The sequence below is a fragment of the Panulirus ornatus genome, chromosome 35 (genome assembly GCF_036320965.1).
Source record: "Panulirus ornatus isolate Po-2019 chromosome 35, ASM3632096v1, whole genome shotgun sequence".
Classification (NCBI taxonomy): Eukaryota; Metazoa; Arthropoda; class Malacostraca; order Decapoda; family Palinuridae; genus Panulirus; species Panulirus ornatus.
Genome location: NC_092258.1, coordinates 10,725,100 through 10,737,616, shown reverse-complemented (window position 1 = coordinate 10,737,616; position 12,517 = coordinate 10,725,100).

The following is a 12,517-nucleotide window of genomic DNA, read 5'->3' as shown; positions in this document are numbered from 1 at the left end:
AAATGACATCCCCCTCTCCCCGCGCGAGGTAGCGCTGGGAAAGGACAACAAAGGTCACATTCGTCCACACTTAAACTCTAGCTGTCATGTGTAATATATATATACATATATATATATATATATATATATATATATATATATATATATATATATATATATATATATACACGAACAAGGTGCATATGAATGGGCACCTTCATAGAACATATAAACCTCCAACAGCCAGGATCGAACACAGTATTCGAATAAACATTTCCCTAGTAGGAGCGATCATAGCCTAGCGGTAGCGCCCCCGCCTGTTGCACAGGGGTCCCGGGTTCGATCCTGGCTGTTGGACGTTTCTATGTTCTATGAAGGTGCGCGTTTATATGCACTTTGTTCGTATTCATATACCTCCGCCTTGTGCAGTTAGGTTCGGTAAAATGCTATTTGCTGGTTGTGTGAGCCTGATGGGAAATGACTGGTGTAGACTCCGTTGCTCACCAACGTGAGACGAAGGGTATTCGAGTACATAGTATTCGAATAGTCATTTCCCTATTAGGGGCGATCATAGCCTAGCGGTAGCGCTCCCGCCTGTTGCACAGGGGTCCCGGGTTCGATCCTGGCTGTTGGAGGTTTGTATGATATATATACTTCTTCTATCTCCAATGATGATGTGATTATCACACGAAAGTGCACTTGGGAAATTATCGTTTCATTTTCCCATGGATTATATGAATATATTTGATAGCGCGTTCAATTCTGATCTTTTCCAATATATATATATATATATATATATATATATATATATATATATATATATATATATATATATATATATATATTATTCATTATCAGTAAGTAAATTCTGTCTGTACAGATTGTATCATGCATCTGAACCCTTACCCATCACTTCCACGCAGTTCTGTTCACAATGAACACTTGTCCTGGGCGACCAGGGAACTGTTGGTCACGCAGTCTCGTGCCACACCATGACTTGTAATCACACAGCTTAGCCACCCTGACGTCTGGCTGCGCCACCAGCAACTCGACGAACCACTTCGTATTTTGCCACACACAGATGACAAGTGAGTGCTTGACCTGATATATATTGTGTATATATATATATATATATATATATATATATATATATATATATATATATATATATATATATTTATCTATAATGCTTTGTCGCTGTCTCCCGCGTCAGCGAGGTAGCACAAGGAAACAGACGAAAGGATGGCCCAACCCACCCACATACACATGTATATACATACACGTCCACACGCACATATACATACCTGTACATCTCAATGTATACATATATATAAACACACAGACATATACATATATACACATGTACATAATTCATACACTCTGCCCTTATTCATTCCCGTCGCAACCCGGCCACACATGAAATGACAACCCCCTCCCCCCGCATGTGTGCGAGGTAGCACTAGGAAAAGTCAACAAAGGCCACATTCGTACACACTCAGTCTCTAGCTGTCATGTATAATGCACCGAAACCACAGCTCCCTTTCCACATCCAGGCCCCACACAACTTTCCATGGTTTACCCCAGACGGTTCACATGCCCTGGTTCAATCCATTGACAGCACGTCGACCTCGGTATACCACATCGTTCCAATTCACTCTATTCCTTGCACGCCTTTCACCCTTTTGCATGTTCAGGACCCGATCACCCAAAATCTTTTTCACTCCATCTTTCCACCTCTAATTTGGTCTCCCACTTCTCCTCGTTCCCTCCACCTCTGACACATATATCTTCTTGGCCAATCTTTCCTCACTCATTCTCTTCAAGTGACCAAACCATTTCAAAACACCCTCTTCTGCTCTCTCAACCACACTCTTTTTATTACCACACATCTCTCTTACCCTTTCATTACTTACTCGATCAAACCACATCACACCACATATTGTCCTCAAACATCTCATTTCCAGCACATCCACCCTCCTCCACACAACTCTATCTATAGCCCATGCCTTGCAACCATATAACATTGTTGGAACCACTATTCCTTCAAACATACCCATTTTTGCTTTCCAAGATAACGTTCTCGACTTCCACACATTTTTAAACGCTCCCAGAACTTTCGCCCCTCCCCCACCCTACTTCTGCTTCCATGGTTCCATCCGCTGCCAAATCCACTCCCAGATATCTAAAACACTTCACTTCCTCCAGTTTTTCTCCATTCAAACTTACCTTCCGATTGACTTATCCCTCAACTCTACTGTTCCTAATAACCTTGCTCTTATTCACATTTACTCTTAGCTTTCTTCTTTCACACACTTTACCAAATTCAGTCACCAGTTTCTGCAGTTTCTCACCCGAATCAGCCACCAGCGCTGTATCATCAGCGAACAACAACTGACTCACTTCCCAAGCTCTCTCATCCACAACGGACTGCATACTTGCCCCTCTTTCCAAAACTCTTACATTCACCTCCCTAACAACCCCATCCATTAACAAATCAAACAACCATGGAGACATCACGCAACCCTGCTGCAAACCAACATTCACTAAGAATCAATCACTTTCCTCTCTTCCTAAACGTACACATGCCTTACATTCTCGATAAAAACTTTTCACTGCTTCTAACAACTTGCCTCCCTCACCATATATTCTTAATACCTTCTACAGAGCATTTCTATCATCTCTATCATATGCCTTCATCAGATCCATAAATGCTACATATAAATCCATTTGCTTTTCTATGTATTTCTCACATACATTTTTCAAAGCCACATTCGTTCACACTACATATATATATATATATATATATATATATATATATATATATATATATATATATAGAGAGAGAGAGAGAGAGAGAGAGAGAGAGAGAGAGAGAGAAAATATGTACATTCGTACAGTCACGTGCACATTATGGACCATGTGTGCATTATAAATGAATAAATGAGAGGTGGATACTGGATGTGAGCAGCGCATGAGGCCAATTCTTAGTACATTCCTGGCGCTACCTCGTTAACGCTAGAAATGGAGAACACGTATGAAAGATTTTCTATCTATCTATCTATCTATCTATCTATATATATATATATATATATATATATATATATATATATATATATATATATATATACACACACACACATATATATATATATATATATATATATATATATATATATATACACACACACACATATATATATATATATATATATATATATATATATATGAATAGAGTGCACATGAACGAGCTCTTTCATAGAATACATCATGCCCTCCAACAGCAAGGACTCGAACCCGGGACCTTTGCGTAATAGCTCGGAACACTAACCGCTCGGATATTATAACCTAGCCGTTAGAGTTTCTAACTACCATACAAAGGTTCCGGATTCATAGCCAAGCGGTAAAAGTTCCCAACTACCACGCAAAGGTCCCGGGTTCGAATCCCTGTAGCTGGAGGATGGCCTTGATTAGGGCCTTTGCTGTCTGTGCCGTCTCATCTAATATATACACAATAAATATGTATACACATAAACAGGCAAACAGCACACCTGCATGACAGAAAAGAAAACAAAAACGTGCATTCTCTTCTCTCCCCCAACCCCCCAAATCGCTGCTCTCAAAACAATCCTTGGTTGCCTACTAACCACAATCACTCATCCCTGATGAAAGACACAAAATTACTTGCGATATAATCTCACTATAATATTCTCGGCACCCAGTTTTGTGCAACAACCTTAGACCCCTTCCCCTTCCGCCCAAACCACACCATAACTAGGCACCAAATCCCCAACAAGACACAAAACAACGTACCTTTTGCTTCACATTTGAGCATTCTATAATCACAGCTCCCTCTCCCCCAGCAAATAAAACACCTACAATCAGGTATGACTCAAGACGTACTAAACAACTGTCCTCCCACCACTCTTAAATTCTACCCCTCCGGACATACACCCATCTGAAACTACACTCCCTAGGCAAGTAAGATCCTTGTCTACTTGCTGGACACTACAACACTGTAAACACACATTCAACGAACCACAGGACCCGTTTCATCAGGAGGTAACTTCCGTTCTCCTTCACTATCCTTACCTCAAGCAGACCAACACACAGCATTACCGCACTTTTTAGTCTGTGATACCTCGCCCAGTGGACGTGGCCAGCTTTCTTGGTGTTGTGGGGCCTCTATAGAAGGGTTTCTCGGGGGCAGGAAAGTCAAGCAAGTACCCACTCGTATGAAGCTCGTAGTTTTATCCTCGCAAATTTACAAAAAAAAAAAGAAAAAAGAAAAAAAAAAAAATAGTTCTATCCAACCACTTGTCGAGTCAAGCAGCACCTAACCCAACCTAACCGAACTGCAACTCGGCCAACAGAAAGGCAGCTCGCTGTTACAAAAAAAAGGAAAAATAATAATAAAGTGCGCCAAAACGTATGTTTACGAAAAAAAAAAAAAAATGAAGTGCGCCAAAGCGTTTACGAAAACAACTTGAATATTTCATGGTGTCCCAAGACGTGTCCTCAACAACACTGCATAACCAATAACATCGCCGGCCACCCGACCTGAACTTACATGCTTGTATCTGCCCTGCAATGATAACATCACACACGCTGACCTCATTCCTCTAAGCTAACATTTTAACACTCAACTCCAGGTATGACTAAAGGAAACCTGTCATCATCCAATAGAAGAGATAAGCTGGTGTGATAACTCTCTATTCATCTACTTGGTGTTGTGCAGTTCTATGCTAAAGAATGGGGGTATAACCTGTTGTTAGCCTTGCTCAGCACAACCCTGAAGAATGACAGATAACCCGGGGTTAGTCTAGCTCAGTACTCTCCTACAGAATGAGATGACCCAGTGTTAGTTTTGCTGGTACTATCCTACAGAACGAAAGATAACCCGTTGCTAAAAGTATTGCTCAGTATAACCTTACAAAATGAGATATCCTGGTGTTGGTACTGCTCAGTCCTATCCCACAGATTGTGAGATAACCCGGTGCTAGTCATGTGCAGTGCTACCTCCAAAATAAAAGACTTAACCCGGTGTTCGTGTTGTGCAGTGTTACCCTACAGATTGCGATGTAACCCAGTGTTATTGCTGTATAGTGCTACCCTACATATTGAGAGATAACCCAGTGTTAGTGCTGTGCAGCGCTACCCTACACAGACTGCGATGTAACCCTGTGTTAACGCTGTGCAGTGCTAACCTGAAGAATAAGAGATGACCCGGTGTTAGTGTTGTGCAGTGCTACCCTAGATAATGAGAGATGACCCGGTGTTAGTGCTGTGCAGTGCTACGCTACAGATTGAAAGATAATCCGGTGTTCGCGCTGTGCAACGCTACCCTACTGACTGATATAACCCGGTGTTAGTGCTAAGCAGTGCTACCCTACATAATGAGAGATAACCCGGTGTTAGTGCTGTGCAGTGTTACCATACAGAATGAATTATAACCCGGTGTTAGACGTTGCTCGGTATTATACTAAAGAACGATAGATAACTCGCTAACATCGTACCTCAACTTGAGGATTGGGCTATCCAGTTGCCGTATTACAAACCTAAATGTCCGCTCTGTAGTATCACACCCCCTCGGACCCATCAAAGCACTTTTGTACACCATCATAAACCCTCTGGGGCAAGATTCTTTGGCTGAGTCAAATCTATACTTTCAGCATGTTCTCCGAGACATGGAGGGTACGTGAAAGGAAACCCACCTACCTACAGGACTCACACATTTTTACAAAATACATATAACTATGTTGAAGTGTGTGTGTGTGTGTGTGTGTCTGTACAAGTGTGCGCGCGCGAAAACCGAAGAGAGAAATACATACACACCGATGCATACTATTTTTGTTAAGATGAAAATATATATTGGCATGAAAATGGACTCAGGACTTATCACGTTACCTTTTTTTCTCGCTGCTGTCAGCAAATACTTAAATCACGCTCATCACTGTGATTCTGCTACACACGCACTCACTCACTCAAACACACACACACACACACACACACATATATATATATATATATATATATATATATATATATATATATATATATATATATGAGAGAGAGAGAGAGAGAGAGAGAGAGAGAGAGAGAGAGAGAGAGAGAGAGAGAGAGAGAGAGAAATTGCGTGTAGGTGTTTGAGCGTGTGGGAGGCTGTTTGGTGAGATAAGTGTGCGTGGTGTGCGTGTGCATGCGTGTGTTACATCACACCCCATCATACACGGCTGAAGGTACTGTACTCACCTTTTGTGGTGCGAGGTGGAGATTATTCCTGGCTGTGAATCTGCTGGTACCTTGCGGTCACCGAGTAAAGTTCCCCTTGCACTACGACATATCTCATCGTCTTACAGTCATAATCACATGAATTTTTACGAACAGGAGCAGTATCACGGTCACTGCTTTTCCAAGTTCTGCCTGCCAGGTTAGGATGAGGGGTGAAGGGTGAGCAGTGTGTGGGTGGGAGGTCACACTAACGGGGTGCAGCGTCTGCCTCAACCCGTCTAGCCAGCCCTCATGACCAATGCTTGCCATCCACAGCCTCACAAACCTTTCCCATCAGTTTGTACGCATTTCGCACAAGGGAACCTATGCAGTCGCAAAAAGCACTGCCAGTAGCAACCCGTTACGTAGCCACAGTTAATCTTGTGATAAGAGTTTCACTGACGGTAATGCAATTGCAAGACATGACCTCAAACTAGTCCCGGGATTCACCTGGGTAACACCATTTCCAGAGCTAGGCGGCTGAAACTGGTTACCATGGGTATTTGCAATGCTCTAGCAGTCTCCTCCTACAAGCGCTGGGCTTGCACTCTCTACTCTCACCATCAAGTCTCTCAAAATGGAAAACTGATACCAGTACTCTCACGATCAGCATGAGAATTCAGTCATGCCCAGCATCAGTGATTTCGGTGTCCTGTGCCGCTTTCCTTCGATTATGCATCAGCTCACTTCACATACTGTCCTTAGGTCTACTTCAGACCTCGGAAACCAACACCTTGGTCCATGAACACACGTCAAGCCTCGCACACGTCGCATGTACTCACGACAGCAAGTGACAATACCCACACACTCCTCGCCGTACTGCCACTATCAACAAACACGACCTGCTTACTGAACGCGACGCCAGATGACTCTGGCAACGATCAGCTGGCCGCGTGCTCGAGGTACCAGTTAGCTTATTTCTCGCATAGGCGTTAAGGCACGATTTTCCTTCTAGGCAATCTCTATTTCCAAATAAGTGGGAATGATGATGGCTAAATAAGAGATATCAAAATGTTCTCGTTCCTAAACGGAGTATGCTGCGAATGAAATGTTGTAAAAGGAAAGCTGATGTGGAAAGAGTAAGTATGGGAGGGAGAGTGAGGAAGCGACTTTTTGAGAAAGTGGTAATCATGAATGAAATGCTTCGTCTGAGTGTGTAATAATCAGGTTTGTGCCCGCAAGTTGGACCTGTCTGAGCATCTCTTATGGGAAATTGCAATAGGGTGACGCATGTCAAATACGAAATCATTAAACGTGCTTAAAGGTGATATTATTCACCATCTGGCGCTTGCAAGTAGAGTAGATATCGAAAAGTATGCATATCACTACGTATTTCTCTCACAAAAATGTGACGTAAGGACGACTTTTACCTTTGCGTGTGACGTAAAATCAACGTTTACCTATAACTTTCGATGAAATGTGACGTGAAAATACCAATTTCTTTCATTAAATGTGAGGAAAAGACTTACCTATTTCATCACTGAAATGTGGCGTAAAAACGTTTTGTTTACCTATTCCCACACTAAAATGTGGCGTAAAAACACAACGATTCCCTATTTTTTTCACTGAAATGTGACTTGAAAACGAAGGCTACATACTTTTCTAAACCGATAATTTAAAAAAAAATCGACATATATATATATATATATATATATATATATATATATATATATATATATATATATATATATATATATATATTTACTTTCGAATGCCAGGATGATCTAAGATCCAATTCAGTAACAAAGGCCAGATAACAGAGAGGGAGAGAGGCGCTATGTGCACACATCCCCGACATGTACAGGTGTTCAAGGCCTCTCGGTTGGTGGATGTAACTTGATGATAATGATAATAAAGGCCTTAAATGACCCTTGAAGTTAGTTAGTAAGCCTAAATTAATAAATATAATAATCAGCACTGTGCCAAATCTACCAACGAACGACTAATGACCTGTGAATTAGGGCGTCGAGAGCCAGCACGGGCTCCGGGGGCATACAACCTCGACCTACCTCCCAACCCCACCCCCATCCGCCACCACCACCCCCTTTGAGAGAACCCGACGACATTCTGAGTAACCCTTTCTCTTTTTACTTTCCACTCCTTTTTTTTTTTTTTAACTTAACACAAAAAAGATAATAGCCTAGTGTAGGAGAGCAACGGTTACATTAACGATGCAAAATGTATACTTAGTACACAATCAACAGGGACGAGAAGAGATCGACTGTTTTAGCTCGATCGTTACACTGTAAATAGTTAAGTGGCAGATGAAAATATAAATATATATAACACAAACCTTGGGCCACCCTTGACGTGCCCCAGCTCCTGGGGGCAGCGAACCCCCCCTCCCCTACTTCTCCTTCTTACTGGGCGACTGGTGAGCTACATGATCTATTCATGACTGCCAACCCATGGTATGTATGTACTCTGACCATGAATAAATCAGTTGGCCACAATAGATGTCTCTTTAACAAGTGGTTTGCAACGGATCATTATCCCTGTTCACCACTAAGAAAAAAAGACACTTGAATATACAACCTGCAGTGGTTTGTGAATGATCATTAGCCTTGTTCACCACTAGGAAAAAAAAGAAGACAAATACAGCCTAAAGAACTTAATGTTACTTTGCACTTACTTTCCGCAGTACAGGTGCTGAAACAGAGACGATTCAGAGACCACTGTGCTTTGTCACCCGACTTATGGAAGTCTGTCAGTGTCCGGCCTCCCAAATCAATCTTCACTCGTCTTTGTTCCCTCTGCTTCCTACAACCTCCAGTGTCATTCATCATCATCCCTCACACGAAAGACTTCACTGAATCCGACAAATGGGGAGACAGAGAGACAAAAATTTAGGGTCAACAAGAATCTTGTTTCATAACGTGGTTCGTAATTATATAAAGTTTACTATACTGTGAATACGTTAAGTTTCACCTAAGATAATCTTGGTGTTCGAATCCCTTGACGTAAGTGATTTTGACCAAAAAAGGGAAATGATGTAACACGAAACAATATAACTGGAATTCCATTTCGGTTGACATATAGTAATCGTACCAAGTCTGAGGTACGACAATATCAATATTTGGAGCATTTTTTGCTATGGATCCTTCTGAGAAGCTGATCCCGTTTGTGTCTATTTATAGATATTCATACATACAAAATTGACGAACTTGCTTAGACACTCCCTTTAGACTGGAATCATCCATTAGAATGTGCGTATCATGGTCTGGCGAAGAATTACCTATAAAATGTTTGACTAAAATGTCATTATCTCTAATCAACAAATATATTTATGGTGGTCTTTTTTGTCTTTTTTTTTCAGCAACAACACTGACATGAATTACACCTTTATTTCATGTTCTATATACTTTCCCATCTGTCAATACTGTTTAGAATTGATCGAAAACTAATCATTCGAAGAATGTTACCCCTCCCCCATATTGTGACTCACTCCCGCTTCCATAGTTTCCCTCGCTGCTGAGTCCTTACCCAGATATCTAAAACACTTCACTTCCTCCAGCTTTTCTCCATTCAAACTTACATCCCAATCAACTTGTCCCTCAACCCTACCTAGCCTAATAAACTTGCTCTTATTCACATTTACTCTCAACTTTCTCCTTTTACACACTTTTCCAAACTCAGTCACCAAATTCTACAGTTTCTCACTCGAATCAGCCACCAGAGCTGTATCATCGGCGAACAAAAACTGACTCACTTCCCAGGCCCTCTCATCCTCAACAGACTGCATACTTGCCCCTCTCTCCAAAACTCTTTCATTTACCTCCCTAACAACCCCATCCATAAACAACTTAAACCACCATAAGGACATCACACACCCCTGCCGCAGACCAACCTTCACTGAGAACCAATTACTCTCCTCTCTTCCTACTGGTACATATGCCTTACATCCTTGATAAAAAAAACTTTTCACTGCTTCTAGCAGCTTACCCCCCACGCCATATACTCTTAAGACCTTCCACAAAGCATCTCTTTCAACCATATCATATGTCTTTTCCAGATCCACCTGTTTTTCTAAGTATTTCTCACATACATTCTTCAAAGCAAACACCTGATCAACACATCCTCTCCCACTTGTGAAACCACACTGCTCCTTTCCAATCTGATGCTCTGTACATGCCTTCACCCTCTCAAGTCAGTACCCTCCCATACAATTTCCCAGGAATACTCAACAAACTTATGCCTCTGTAGTTTGAACACTCACCTTTACCCCCTTGGCCTTGGTACAATGACACTAGGCAAGCATTTCGCCATCCTCAGGCACTTCACCATGATCCATACATACACTGAATATCCTTTCCAACCAATTAACAACACAGTCAACCCCTTTTTTAGTAAATTCTACTGCAATACCATCCAAACCCGTAGCCTTGCCGGATTTCATCCTCCGCACAGGTTTCACTACCTCTTATCTCTTAACTAAACCATTCTGACTAACTTCGCACACCACCCCGACCAAAACACCATACATCTGCCACTCTATCATCAAACACATTCAACAAACCCTCAAAACAGTCACTCCATCTCCTCACATCCTCACTACCTGTTATTACTTCGCCCTTGCCCCCTTCCCATTTGTTCTCTTGTCTTACGCACCTTATCTACCTCCTCTCAAATCATCTTTTTACTCTCCCTAAAGTGTAATGATACCCCCCCCCCAAGCTCTCATTTGCCCTTTTTTTTTACCTTTGCACCTTCCTCTTGACCCCCTGCCGCTTTCTTTTATACATCTCCCTGTAAAATTGGGTAAGCACTTTACTGTCTTTGTCTATGCATTTCATGTTTAGTGAGTACTTCACCATTACCTCTATCACTTCACCTGCAGACCTAATGTTATCGGTACAATAGCAAGATATATCAGGATTTTTTCAATTATCGATAAGACAATACTCAAAGCTTGATGATATGAATCAGCATCACGTACTGATACCTAAGGGTTAAAGTAATGATAGTAAACAAAGGAGACATCAATTCTATGAGTACGTATAAAACGGAATACTTAGACATGACGTTAGCAGAATACGAGATGCTGAGAAAAATAGTATGAGTCATGACAGATGCCAGGGAGGGTAACCTCAGCCGCACTGGTGGACGAACCTCCCTGCATGCTTGCCTCCCTGCTTCCCGGCCTCCTCCAACATTCTGGTTTCAACAGGAGCTTATGAAATAGATGTACACCATTCACCTCCCTCCGTCCCAGGTTGCGTACGAGCCTGGAGCATTTGACCTAGGGATGCATAAGAGGTGAATGGTTTACATGAAGAAGAAGAAGTCAAATAGAGTGGCATGGCGACAATCAAAATTAAGAAAAAAAAATTAAGTTTTAATCTAAATCCCCTTTGGCGGCGCCAAAGGCAATTACAGAGGTATATCGGCTTCCAAATGCAGAGATAAATGGAAGGTTTATTTTAATGCCCCCTTGAGGGTGCCAAAGGCCAATAGACTGGCGCGAAGGCATCCAAAAATATAAAGGGAAATTGAAGGTTTTTTGTTAAATCCCCTATGGCGGCGCCAAACGCCATTACAGGGGAATAGCGGCATCTAAAGGGAAAGACACAAATTGAAAGTTTACTTAAAAGACCCTTTGGGGGTGTCAAAGTCCAACAGAGTGGCATGGCGGCATCCAAAGGCAAAGAGACAAATGGAAGGTTTAATGCCCCTTTGGGAGTGCCAAACGCCAATAGAGTGGCGTGGAGGCATCCAAAATTATAGAGGGAAATTGAAGGTTTTATTTAAATCCCCTTTGGCGGCGCCAAAATTAAATTTAGAGTAAAACTTTACTTGGATTCCCTGTGGTGCCATCAACAGCTAAATAAAATCGTCTGGCTAAGCCAGAGTTAAGTTACCAATGTGCTGCTTTACTTTGATGACCCATGTAGCCCGCACAAGTGTTAGGCCAGAGGAAAATTCTCAAGGTAAAACTCTACTCTGCTGACCTATGTGCTCCACAAAGCCTATATAAAACCGTCTAGCGTTCGCCTGAATCTAAGTCTGAATGTACAGCTTTACTTTGACAACCCATAAACTAAGTTGAAAATAATCGTCTGGCATTAGCTGGATCAAATGTCCTCATGGGACGCTTTAGTTTGGCGTCGTTGGTTCATTCCTCGACAATCTACTTCGACTAATTCATTTATACACACACACATTGCGGTTTCTTACCTCACACACACTACAAAGGTGAAAAGGGAAACTGTTACTCACTCTCGACAGGCGTCGGTGGCTCGGTCTCTTGATACACGTCGGCAAGCTTACTTCA